The following is a 7,631-nucleotide window of genomic DNA, read 5'->3' on the forward strand; positions in this document are numbered from 1 at the left end:
ACCTGACAAAGGCTTAGTACCAGCCTACAGGAACAAAGGTTTTAAACTTTAAAATTAGAAAAATGTGGGGGAAAACTTGATCCAGGATTTAGAGAAGAAAATTTGAAAAGGTCATGACCTTATGAAAAAGTGATTAGCATCACTAGTGATAAGGAAAGTTCAGGCTGAAAATACAGAGAGCTATCATTTTACACTTAGCAAATTGGTGAAACAAATCAAGTCAGACAACACTAAGACACAGCAGAGAAATAGAGCACTAATGTTACACTCATTCGTTTTCTGTTGGGTGTGGATGGAGGTCCAAGTGATTAGAAAGATAATTTGGCCCAATCCAATTTTATAAAACTGAAAACATCACCCTACAATGCAGATATTAAGTTATTAGTTATTTGCCAAGTTGTTTTTACACATGTAACAACAGGGCTTCCCAGGTGGTGCTTGTGGTACAGAACCCACCTGCCAAAGCAAGAGATATGAGACATGGGTTCAATACCTGGGTCGGGAAGATACCCTGGAGGAGGGCACAGCAACCCACACCAGTGTTCTTGCTTGGAGAATCTCATGGACAGAGGAGCCTGGCAGGCAACAGTCCACAGGGTTTCAAAGAGTTAGATACAACTGAGGTGACTTAGCATACACATATAACACTAGGAGATATGTAAAAAAACAGAAAAATCATATAAAATTTCTCAGTTCATTTGGAAAAGCTTAAATTAATGGTAAATGAATTTTCAATGCAAAATTCAAGATAGTGGTTACCCCTGAAAGGATCGGCAAAGAGGAATGGTCACCAGAGTCAAGCAAGTGACCTGAAGGTAAGCATCATATTCAGTTCTTAGACTGAGTGCTGAGTCTTTGAAGAGATAATCTGGATGAACAGAAGTTATAATCCCTGCTCTAAAGATCAGAAAATATGTAAGTGACCCAAAGAAAAAATTTTTTTCAATCATATATGGCTGCAATGTTATAGATAATAATGATGAACTCCAAGTCTTGCCATTAAATCAATGCCATTATATAAAAAATGAGGTTATATAAGTCTTTAAAGTGGTAAACTGTAAAAATGCTCCTTTGAACATTACACCAGTAATTCAAGTCTTTAGAAAACAAGTTTGAAGAAATAGGAAAATCCTAACGTAATTCATAGGAAAAGCCTATGAATTTATATATATGAAAGTATTTATACTTTCTATTGACAAAAACTTTCCTCATGTAAGTATTTATACTTTCTATGACAAAAAGTTTCGTCATGATCTTTTTTAATGTATGCTTTACATATTTACCTACTCCACTAATGCCAGGCAACAACTAATCTGTTGTCACCATGAATTATTTTGCATTTTTCTGTAATTTTGTATATGTTCAACTACGCATAAATATCCTTTTTGTCTATCTTCTTTCTTTAGGCATATTTGAGATTTGTTCATGTTGCATATGTTAATCATTCATTCTTTTGTACTCTTCTATTACTTAGTATGAAAATAGTAAAGTTTATGTACCCCTTTGCTTATGGAGGAGGAAATGACAACCCACTCCAGTATTCTTGCCTGGAGAATCCCAGGACAAAGAAGCCTGGCAGGCTACAATTCATGGGGTCCAAAAAGTCAGCCATGAGTGAGAACACACATGGATGCACTATTGTTTATTAAATTTTTCTTACAATATTTAGTTTAATTCAGATCAGTTCAGTTCAGTCGCTCACTCATGTCCGACTCTTTGTGACCCCATGAATCGCAGCACGCCAGGCCTCCCTGTCCATCACCAACTCCCGGAGTTCACTCAGACTCACGTCCATTGAGTCAGTGATGCCATCCACCCATCTCATCCTCTGGCGTCCCCTTCTCCTCCTGCCCCCAATCCCTCCCAGCATCAGAGTCTTTCCCAATGAGTCAACTCTTCACATGAGGTGGCCAAAGTACTGGAGTTTCAGCTTTAGCATCATTCCTTCCAAAGAAATCCCAGGGCTGATCTCCTTCAGAATGGACTGGTTGGATCTCCTTGCAGTGCAAGGGACTCTCAAAAGTCTTCTCCAACACCACAGTTCAAAAGCATCAGTTCTTCGGTGCTCAGCCTTCTTCACAGGCCAACTCTCACATCTATACAAGACCACAGGAAAAACCATAGCCTTGACTAGACGGACCTTTGTTGGCAAAGTAATGTCTTTCATTAATTTTTTCTTACAATATTTAGTTTATTTTTAGTTACATCCAATTTATTTTCAACTTGGGCATTTAATTTTCATCTCTAGAAGTCTGAAACTCTGATTTGCATTACTTTTAATCTTCTTTGTATCTACTTTTTGGACAGAGGCAATAACAATATAATAATTCTTTTAATGTCAGTGCTTACTATTTCTAATACTTGCTTGGTAATTTTTCACTGGTTCTCTGACACTGTAAATTTTACATAGTGGATAGTATATATACTGACTTCTACAAATATCCTCATACTTAATTTTGAGACTTATTAAAATTCCTTTGAAACTTTCGATCCTCTGGATCTAGTTTATAAGAAATTCCTTTTGATCCTCTGGATCTAGTTAATAGGACTTGTTATTTGGAACTTTTGAAGTGTTTTGCTTTAGACTAATTATTGCCTACTACTGTGGCAAAACCCTCCATGTACAATACCCTGTAAACTTTGAGATTTTCCAATCTGGGGGATGGGAACACACACATGACTGTCCTTGTGTGGAGGCTCTGCCCTGTTACACCCAATCCTTCAGGTGGTTTTCCCTGACCTCAGGCACATATACTGGTCAGTATTCAGCCAAATGCTTAAGGGGGTCTTCTCTCATCATCTGGAATTCTCTCTCAGTGTGCAGTAATGCATTGTTTCATGCAAAATTGGGTTTAAAACATTAATTTACAATAAAAATGCTTATGTGCTTACATTACCAGTGATACATTTCTCTTTCTTATATACATGTCCAAACAAATATAAATTTATCTTTTTCCTGGGGTAAACATCCATCATGGGCTCAGTTGTGTCTCACCCTTTATCACCCCATGGACTGTAGCCTGCCAGGCTCCTCTGTCCATGGGACTTTCCAGGCAACAATACTGGAGTGAGTTGCCATTTCCTTCTCTAGGTGATCTTCCCAACCCAGGGACTGAACCTGTGTCTCTTATGAGTCTAGTATTGGCAGGAAGGTTCTTTACCATTTTTAGGGTATACTTTTATATAAGTTTAATTAAACAATAATTGTTCTTTACTAATTTCCCCCTTTTCAATATAAAAATGGTATATTTTCTTACATATATTGATTATATATTTTAAAACGTGTATTTATATATTCTTATGAGATGTATGTATATATTTATACACACATAGACTAGGAACTGGAGAAGGCAATGGTGACACACTCCAGTACTCTTGCCTGGAAAATCCCATGGATGGAGGAGCCTGGTAGGCTGCAGTCCATGGGGCCACTAAGAGTCTGCCACCACTGAACGAATTCACTTTGCCTTTTCACTTTCATGCCTTGGAGAAGGAAATGGTAACCCATTCCAGTGTTCTTGCCGGGAGAATCCCAGGGACGGGGGAGCCTGGTGGGCTGCTGTCTATGGGGTCATACAGAGTCAGACACGACTGAAGCAATGCAGCAGCAGCAGCAGCAGACAAAGAAGTTAGTTAATTGCATCAACTGATAAAACGCTAAACTCAGGAAGATCAATTTCTTATCTAATAGTTTCCACCAAATCCTCCCTCTTTTAACATGCAAATCGTGGAATTTTATATGTAAATCACTGGTTTTAGAAATGGCAGAGGAACCAGAGATCAAATTGCCAACATCTGTTGGATCATCAAAAAAGCAAGAGAGTTCCAGAAAAAATTATATTTCTGCTTTATTGACTATACTGATGCCTTTGACTCTGTGGATCACCATAAACTGTGGAAAATTCTGAAAGACATGGGGATACCAGACCACCTGATTGCCTCTTGAGAAATCTGTATGCAGGTCAGGAAGGAACAGTTAGAACTGGACATGGAACTAAAGATTGGTTCCAAATAGGAAAAGGAGTACGTCACAGCTTTATGTTGTCACCTTGTTTATTTAACTTATACACAGAGTACATCATGAAAAATGCTGGGCAGAATGAAGCACAAGCTGGAATCAAGATTGGTGGGAGAAATTTCAATAACCTCAGATATGCAGATGACATCACCCTTATGGCAGAAAGCAAAGAAGAACTAAAGAGCCTCTTGATAAAAGTGAAAGAGGAGAGTGAAAAAGTTGTCTTCAAACTCAGCATTCAGAAAATGAAGATTATGGAATCTGTGGTCCCATCACTTCATGGCAAATAAATGGGGAAACCGTGGCAGACGTTATTTTTTGGGGGCTCCCAAATCACTGCAGATGGTGATTGCAGCCATGAAATTAAAAGACACTTATTCCTTGGAAGAAAAGTTATGAGCAAACTAGATAGCATATTAAAAAGCAAAGACATTACTTTGCCAACAAAGGTCCGCCTAGTCAAGGCTATGGTTTTTCCAGTAGTCATGTACGGATATGAGAGTTGGACTATAAAGAAAGCTGAGTGCCAAAGAATCAATGCTTTTGAACTGTGGTGTTGGAGAAGACTCTTGAGAGTCCCTTGGACTGAAAGGAGATCCAACCAGTCCATCCTAAATGGAATCAGTCCTGAATATTCATTGGAAGGACTGATGTTGAAGATGAAACTCCAATACTTTGGCCACCTGATGGGAAGAACTGACATATTTGAAAACACCCTGATGCTGGAAGGGAGACCCTGAAGGTGGGAGAAGAAGAGGACCATAAAGGATGAGAATGGTGGATGGCATCACTGACTCAATGGACATGAGTTTGAGTAAACTCTGGGAGTTGGTAATGGACAGGGAGGCCTGGCCTGATGCAGTCCATGGGGTCACAAAGAGACAGACAGGACTTAGTGACTGAACTGAACACCTTCTAGATCCATTGTTTTAGCCAGAGGGTGCTCAATATTTTTGACACAAATTTCCCTTCACTTCTAAAGATGGTTTCACACTGAAACCATTATTTTGTTCCACTCTCAGAGTCGATCATTATAGTAAACAAACTGGTAACATGTTTGTGCTAAGTCACTTTACTTGTGTCCAACCCTTTGCCAACCTATGGACTCTAGCCCTCCAGATTCCTCTATCCATGGGACTCTCCAGGCAAAATTAGTGGAGTGGGTTGCATTTCCTTGTCCAGGAGATCTAAGTTCAGTTCAGTTCAGTTGCTCATTCATGTCCGACTCTTTGCGACTCCATGAATGGCAGCATGCCAGGCCTCCTTGTCCATCAACCAATTCCCGGAGTTCACTCAAACTCACGTCCATTGAGTCGGTGATGCCATACAGCCATCTCTTCCAGTGTCATCCCCTTCTCCTCCTGCCCCAATCCCTCCCAGCATCAGAGTCTTTTCCAATGAGTCAACTCTTCCTATGAGGTAGCCAAAGTACTGGAGTTTTTTTTCAGATTTAGCATCATTCCTTCCAAAGAACACCCAGGGCTGATCTCCTTTAGAATGGACTGGTTGGATCTCCTTGCAGTCCAAGGGACTCTCAAGAGTCTTCTCCAACACCACAGTTCAAAAGCATCAATTCTTCAGCACTCAGCTTTCTTCACTGTCCCACTCTTACATCCATACATGATCACTGGAAAAACCATAGATTTGAGCAGACAGGCCTTCGTTGGCAAACTAATGTCTCTGCTTTTGAATACGCTGTCTAGGTTGGTCATAACTTTCCTCCCAAGGAGTAAGCCTTTTTTAATTTCAAGGCTGCAGTCACCATCTGCAGTGATTTTGGAGCCCAATAAAATAAAGCCTGACACTGTTTCCACTGTTTCCCCAGCTATCCCACATGAAGTGATGGGACCAGATGCCATGTTCTTAAGTTTTCTGAATGTGGAGCTTTAAGCCAACTTTTTCACTCTCCTCTTTCACTTTCATCAAGAGGCTTTTTAGTTCCTCTTCACTTTCTGCCATAAGGGTGGTGTCATCTGCATATCTGATGTTATTGATATTTCTCCCGGGAATCTTGATTCCAGCTTGTGCTTCTTTCAGCCTAGCATTTCTCATGATGTACTCTGCATAGAAGTTAAATAAACAGGGTGACAATATACAGCCTTGACATACTCCTTTTCCTATTTGGAAACAGTCTGTTGTTCCATGTCCAGTTATAACCGTTGCTTCCTGACCTGCATATAGGTTTCTCAAGAGGCAGCTGAGGTGGTCTGGTATTCCCATGTCTTTCAGAATTTTCCACAGTTTATTGTGATCCACACAGTGAAAGGCTTTGCATGGTCAATAATGCAGAAATAGATGTATTTCTGGAACTCTCTTGCTTTTTCCATGATCCAGCACATGTTGGCAATTTGATCTCTGGTGGTTCCTCTGCCTTTTGCAAAACCAGGTTGAACATCTAGAAGTTCACGGTTCACATATTGCTGAAGCCTGGCTTGGAGAATTTTGAGCATACTTTACTACTGTGTGAGATGAGTGCAATTGTGTGGTTGCTTGAGCATTCTTTGGCATTGCGTTTCTTTGGGATTGGAATGAAAACTGACCTTTTCCAGTCCGGAGGCCACTGCTGAGTTTTCCAAATTCGCTGGCATACTGAGTGCAGCACTTTCACAGCATAATCTTTCAGGATTTGAAATAGCTCAACTGGAATTCCATCACCTCCACTAGCTTTGTTCGTAGTGATGCTTTCTAAGGCCCTCTTGACTTTACATTCCAGGATGTCTGGCTCTAGGTGAGTGATCACACCATCGTGATTATCTTGGTCGTGAAGATATTTTTTGTATCGTTCTTCTGTGTATTCTTGCCAATTCTTCTTAATATCTTCTGCTTCTTTTAGGTCCATACCATTTCTGTCGTTTATCGGGCCCATCTTTGCATGAAATGTTTCCTTGGTATCTCTAATTTTCTTGAAGAGATCTCTAGTCTTTCCCATTCTGTTGTTTTCCTCTATTTTTTTGCATTGATCGTTGAAGAAGGCTTTCTTACCTCTCCTTGATATTCTTTGGAACTCTGCATTCAGCTGCTTATATCTTTTCTTTTCTCTTTTGCTTTTCGTTTCTCTTCTTTTCACAGCTGTTTGTAAGTCCTTCCCAGATAGCCATTTTTGCTTTTTTGCATTTCTTTTCCATGGGGATGGTCTTGATCCCTGTCTCCTGTACAATGTCACAAACCTCCGTCCATAGTTCATCAGGCACTCTATCTATCAGATCTAGTCCGTTAAATCTATTTCTCACTTCCACTGTATAATCATCAGGGATTTGATTTAGGTCATACCTGAATGGTCTAGTAGTTTTCCCTACTTTCTTCAATTTCAGTCGAATTTGGCAATAAGGTGTTCATGATCTGAGCCACAGTCAGCTCCTAGTCTTGTTTTTGCTGACTGTATAGAACTTCTCCATCTTTGGCTCCAAAGAATATAATCAATCTGATTTCAGTGTTGACCATATGGTGATGTCCATGTGTAGAGTCTTCTCATGCTGTTGGAAGAGGGTGTTTGCTATGACTGGTGCTTTCTCTTGGCAAAACTCTATTAGCCTTTGCCCTGCTTCATTCTGTATTCCAAGGCCAAATTTGCCTGTTACTCCAGGTGTTCTTGACTTCCTACTTTTGCATTCCC

This window comes from Bos indicus, chromosome 16, assembly GCF_029378745.1.
Source record: "Bos indicus isolate NIAB-ARS_2022 breed Sahiwal x Tharparkar chromosome 16, NIAB-ARS_B.indTharparkar_mat_pri_1.0, whole genome shotgun sequence".
Taxonomy (NCBI): Eukaryota; Metazoa; Chordata; class Mammalia; order Artiodactyla; family Bovidae; genus Bos; species Bos indicus.